Source organism: Oncorhynchus nerka, linkage group LG24, assembly GCF_034236695.1.
Source record: "Oncorhynchus nerka isolate Pitt River linkage group LG24, Oner_Uvic_2.0, whole genome shotgun sequence".
Classification (NCBI taxonomy): Eukaryota; Metazoa; Chordata; class Actinopteri; order Salmoniformes; family Salmonidae; genus Oncorhynchus; species Oncorhynchus nerka.
Window position 1 is genome coordinate 63,220,195 of NC_088419.1, and position 6,419 is coordinate 63,226,613.

The 6,419-nt window shown below is 41.2% G+C and overlaps 1 pseudogene; it reads left to right on the forward strand.

Annotated features, from left to right (window-relative positions):
• The first annotated feature begins 1,731 nt into the window (after positions 1-1,731).
• Positions 1,732-5,633, forward strand: LOC115107411 (tetratricopeptide repeat protein 14-like; annotated as a pseudogene).
• The last annotated feature ends 786 nt before the right edge of the window (positions 5,634-6,419 follow it).

Genomic DNA, 6,419 nt, shown 5'->3' on the forward strand with positions numbered 1-6,419 from the left:
CAGTCGCTGCCGCTGAATAACATCCCCACAGTATTATTCTGCCACCACCACGCTTTACCATAGGGATGGTGCCAGGTTTCCTCCAAAAGCCACACTTGACATTCAGGCCAAAGTTCAAACTTGGTTTCATCAGACCAGAGAATCTTGTTTCTCATGGTTCAACAGTATTTAGGTTCCTTTTGGCAAACTCCAAGCGGGCTGTCATGTGCCTTTTACTGAGGGGCTTCCGTCTACCATAAAGGCCTGACTGGCCTGGTGGAGTGCTCAGTTTGGGCAGGTAGCCAGCTCTAGGAAGAGTCTTGGTGGTTCCAAACTTCTTCCATTTAAGAATGATGAGGCCACTGTGTTCTTGGGGGACCTTCAATGTTGCAGACATTTTTTGGTAACCTTCCTCACATCTGTGCCTCGACACAGTCCTGTCTCAGAGCTGAACGGACAATTCCTTTGAACTCATGGCTTGGGTTCCGCTCTGACATGCACTGTCAATTGTGGGACCTTATATAGACAGGTGTGTGCCTTTCCAAATCATGTCCATCAATTGAATTTACCACAGGTGGACTCCAATCAAGTTGTATAAACATCTCAAGGATGCACCTGAGCTCAATTTTGAGTCTCATAGCAAAGGGTCTGAATAATTACGTAAATAAGGTATTTCCGTTTTAAAAAATGTAATACATTTACAAAAAATCTAAAAAATTATAGGTTATTGTGTGCAGATTTTTGAGGATTTAAAAAAATCCATTTTAGAATAAGGCTGTAATGTAACAAAATGTAGAAAAGGTCAAGGGGTCTCAATACCTACCGAAGGCACCCCATACCCTGTTAAATAGACCAACTGATTTTCTGTATTCACCTACTCAACCGTTAGAGACTTATTATGGACAGAGCACCATGTCATCTACAGGGGACTGATAGTCCGTGCCAACACAGTTAATACATATTGATCCCTCCAAATCATTACATAGTCATCTTAAAATGATAGACATTTAATAAGTGTGAAGTAACAAAATGAATGGTAATTGGCTTTCATATAGCACTTTAATAATGCAATGTCTTAGTAATTTCAATGCGTAAATGTTTTGCATTGGGCATTGGGACTGATATTAAATGAGGCCGCCATCTTGTGTTTGGGTCAGTGATAAGCTTCCTATGGAACAACAGATAGCCAGTACACACTGGACTCAAACAGGCTGTGGGGAAATTTGGGACAGAGGTATGAATAATTAATAAGACACGTTTTTGACAATGTATTACTCAATTCTATAGTTTGGGTAGCACCAGTGATTTAAGTAAGAATGCAATGTCATCTAAAACAATCTGTTTCCATTACGTTGAACTGTGTCCAGTTTGTTTTTAATCCTACGATTTTTAGCACACACATGCCAGCATCCACACACAACCCACCTGTTAATGAATATTTGTTAGTGGTTAATACTCTGATTTATTGTGTGCTTTTTATTTATTTTTGTTTTAGTGGGTTTTCACAGGTCAGAAAGGTTGACTGGAGTTGCCCATCCCTGATTTGGCTGTTTTGGTCTCTAGAGCCATCTCACCTTTTATTTAAACAGAACATGTCTGGTCCTTTGGACTATATGGAGTAATGCTAGGCTCCTTTAGTCCACTATTGGGCTAGCTGCTACTGTAGTAAGCTGTTATGCCATGTTTTTCTTCTGTTACAGGATGTTGTTCATACTAGCTAATCAGGCGTAATTCTGATGCCAATAACTGAAAATGGATAGAGATTTACTGAGGAAGACTTTGTCTCACCATGGACAAAGCCTGTTTACCCATCTCAAATGTGAACAAAGTGAAAATCTAGATTTCAAAGCTATTGAACTGGACTTGTCTAAGGCCAGCTATCAAAGGTAATTTTAAATGAACAGTACAGTGATTCAGCTAATGGAACCTCAAGATGGCAACACTGTCAATGGCAAATTTCCAGAAAATGTGTACATGATCATTAATATCCATGTTTTGCAGAAAATATGGAGGGGAGGACAATGTTTTAGTGGAGCAGTTTATTGCTAGAAAAGCAGACATCCTATTTTCACCATCATGGAAATCCAGTGCAACAGTGGAGGATGTGTTGGAGGAAGGAGAAGGTAGTTGTTACTGTCAAATACACAGGTAAATTAACATATTGTACTGAGTTTGGCCTAATATCATTTTCCTAGAGCCCTATGCCATCATGCCCCCTCTGGAGCAGTTCATGGAGGTGTTATTTGAGGAGCGGAGGAATTTGTTGTACAGGGACATGGAGCAAGAGGATATTGTGATAGGCAGGATCAACTCCATCAGTGATTTTGGCTTCTTTGTAACAGTGATCTGCATGGCAGGTGGGCTAGAGAGAGACATAGAGGATCTGGAGCTCACGGTAAGGCTTGTGGCTTTGGCCTGGTGGTCAGTGTTTTTTATTGAAGAAATAGGAGCACATGTTAACCTCTTTCTCTGCTTTCTTTCTCTCCTCAGGCCCTGTGTCCCCTTAGAGATGTACCTTCCAATAGCAATCATGATGATCTGCTATTTAATAAGAGGTGAATGCACACTGCACTAGCGAACTGTGTTGTAAATGTAAACATGCTCACAATGCAGTTTTGTGATAAGTCAACAAACTGACCCATATACCATGTGCTGTGCCCTAGCTGGAGTGAAGGATATTTTGACCGATACCATGAGAAGATAACCATTTCACTTCAGCCCACCTCCCGCGCCCCAAACCTGATGAGCCTAAAGCTCTGAGTGTTTAGTAGAGATGATCTTCCACTTCAATACAGGTAAGACAGACATATTCTAGTTGGCAGAAAAAATATGGTAAAAATGAGTTCAGCTTGAACTCAGGCTGTCTTTGCTCATTGTACTGTTTTACCCAGTCGCAGTGTGAGCGTTGCCAACGACAACACTGAAACCTATGAGAGGGTTTTAGAGGATACTATTGGATACTCCAACCCATCTAGTGTGGAGTATCTCTTGGGGAAGATTGGGATCAGTGACACACAGCCTCCCTCACTCATGAGAGGACTACAGAGGTGAGAAGACAAACGTGTTGTTTTGTCACTCTTCAGCAGACACGCTTGCCAGAAAATGATACCCCTTTTATCAGCACTTGACTGTATTTTGGGACTCTCCTTTACAGCAAACATTTCCTTGAGGAGGACTTTGCCACAATTATCCACAAAGAAGCAGTCTGCGTCCTGGGCTCTTAAATGGTATGCCTGACCATTTAACTCCCATTGCATATTGGAGAAAAACAGAGGAGCCAGTGACTAGATCTGTGCTAACCTATTTACAGAATGCATGAACTGCTCCTGATCGTGCTTTGTTTTTGTCAATATACGTTATGTCTGGGTTACAGTGTGAGGGTTGGTGTGGACCACTTCAAGTCTGGTCGCCACGTCGAAGCAATGAATGAATATAAGGCCTTAAATATTGACACTAACCATGTGGAAGCCTTTGTGGCACGTGGTGCACTGTGAGTATCCATCTGGTTTTATTGATAATGTTGTGGCGTAGTAGTCAGCACTCCCAGCCTATACTCTTGCTAGTTATTTCTGTTTAAACACAGTTTAAAAAAAATGTTTTTAATTCTAACATAAAATGTAGTTGTCCTACATGCAGTTAATATAAACCTGCCAGTTGACTTCTCCCAGGTATGCCAACAAAGGGAGTTTGCTGAAGGCAATAACAGACTTTGAGCTGGCATTGGAAAGCTGCCCAACCCACAGAAATGCTAAGAAATACCTATGCCAGACCCTGGTGGAGCGAGGTGGCCAGTAAGTAGGAATGTTTTCCCTCGTCCTTTATTATCCTGTGTTTAAGTGAAAACCACTCCTCTAAAATACTTGTTTCTTTCTGTTAGACTGGAGGAGGAAGAAAAGTTAATTACAGCTGAGGGCCTCTACAGAAAAGCTCTGGCCTTAACCTCCTTCCCGGATGCCAAGGAAGCATTGAGAAAAATAGAGCTACTTATCCAGGTTAGCTGGTATATTCCATGGGTTATGCCAACTATTCCACTTGTTTCCCATTTAAGAAGCTAAGCTTCGATTGGAAAGTCTGTTTCTAACTGTTTTAACACCCTCATTTAACTGATACTTTATCTGTTTACTTGACATATTTGAACATGAACATTTGAAAAGGGGCCAGTTAAATGTTCAGTCATTTTTGTGTTTTTGGCATAACACACACGGAGCCTTGTAATACTGATGAAGTGTTTTGTTATGTGCGTGTCTGCAATCTGGGACCCTGCCCTTTGACTCTACCCGACTGCCTTGATTGTCGCGTGTCTATTGGTGGAACAAGCAACCTTACAACTGGAATGAAAATGGTTGGTACGCTGGACCTGATCTCAATGCAGTAAATGTAAACTTTGTTCTCTACCTGTAATTATGATTTCTGGATCATGCCTTGGTAAATTTGTCTGTATGTGCCGTTTTTCACATTCCTGGTTTGCTCCCATGTTTGAATTCATGAAATATGGTGTAATTTTACTATGAAAACTGACTGCTTTAAAGAAATCCCTCAAACTGAGAGAAGAGGCAGCAGCAAAGGAAGTGGAAAAAGCTAAGAATGTGGAGACGAGTGCAGAAAAATTGCGTAAGATCTTAAAAGAAGAAAAAAGGTAAATCCATACCAATCCAACATCCGGAAGGTAAACTGTCAGCTCATTGGTTGCCTTGTAAAACAAAATGCATACACGTAATTTAATTTGGCTAAATATTAATCATCGTTTAATTCTCCAATATCTAATTTTGATTTTGTAGCTACATAGTTTCTGTGCTATAACTCCCTCTAGAATGAAAAAGAAATGGAAGATATCTTGCTCTTCATCAACGTCATTGTCTTCCACCTCTTCGTCCGACCACTCCTCCTCAAAGAAAAAGAAGAGCAAACACAGACGGTCATCTCGAGGGGAGAAACGCAAACGGAGGGTTTCATCCAGGGACAACAGGAGTGTGTCTGAGGAATGGTACCCTGCCCCACCCAACACCACCACCTCCTTCCTGGATCAGAAATGTAGCTTGGTCAGGCTGTTTGAGGGGCCAGATAGGACCGAAGAGCATAGTCAGCCCCACAGCAATCATCACTCTTTATCATTCGTGTCCACAGATGCTCCGGACAACAGCAGAGGTAGGTTTGACGATGACCCTGTTGACAGCTCTCCTCAGCGTGCTGAGAGCAGCAAGGGGAATGGTGTCCATGATGACAAGACCAGTGATGAGGAAGTGAATGAGAGGGAAGCCTCCGGGGGGCATTGGAAGAACCAGGGCCAGGAGGATCAAAGTATCCCACAAGAAGTTCTCAGCTCATTGGAGAAAGCCAAACACAGAAGAATGTCTTCATCTGCCAGCTCAGAGCATTCCTGCAAATCTGACTGGTACGCCAACGACCTTGCGTCACAGTCTCACATATCCAGTTACAGACGATCAGATAGTGGGAGGTATGGTAGCACAGAACAAGGAGATGAGAAAAATAAGGCCACCCGAAGGTCTGATGGCAGGGATAACAGGTATTCCAATGATGCCTCCCTGAATGGTAAGGGATCTGCAGGAGGAAGTAAAGAGCTGTCAACTAATCTCCTAGATATCTTCAGCCAAATAGCTCAGTTTGAGGAGAAATGCTTCAAGCCGAAAAAGTGAATTCAGCTTTTCCGAGATGCTTTAACCATCTTATTTCATAACTATAAACAAATCAACTATTGCTATTATAGTGTTGGACAAATTTCAAGTGTCCAATGCTGTCAATTTTGCATTGGTGATATCAAAAAAATGTGCTCTGAAATTTTTACTGTTTTTGTGATAATTACACTGCCTTAAATATCATATCAGATTGTTTTTTCTGTGAAAGGAAAGAAAGCAAATGAAAGACCTGATATCTGCTGTCGGCATGCAGTTTGAAGATGATTTAGCCTCAATTAAAGGTAGACGCTGTGAAATAACGTTGTTAGGAGCAGCACCGCAGATATAGTCTACCTTTAACTAATTTAACTAACTTTAACTAAGTACAGTAAACTCTGTATTAAGTATCGGGAAACTCACAGATTAGATATATTGAGCATTCTTTTATTCTATTTGCTGGTAGTAGATTGGAAGATGTCATTCAATGACTGAAATTTCAATATGAATCCGTTTCAATAAATTGGCTGTGAACTTTGGCCAAAATTTCCAAGCCTGATTTGTTTGGTTTAAGCATTAATGTGGTTATTTTGTGTAAATCCAACTTCGAACCAGATATTTGCTTATAAGAATGTGTGCTAATGCTATTCTATAGACCCTTTTTCAGTACATGACACACTGACGTAATGCACAGATGCGCACAACTCTTGGCGGCAGAAAGAAAGCCATCGCTGTCTGTGCCCATTCAACAGCCTAGCTTTGTTTTTATTACTTCTAAACAAAATAACTTGTGTTCTCATACCCTTACAA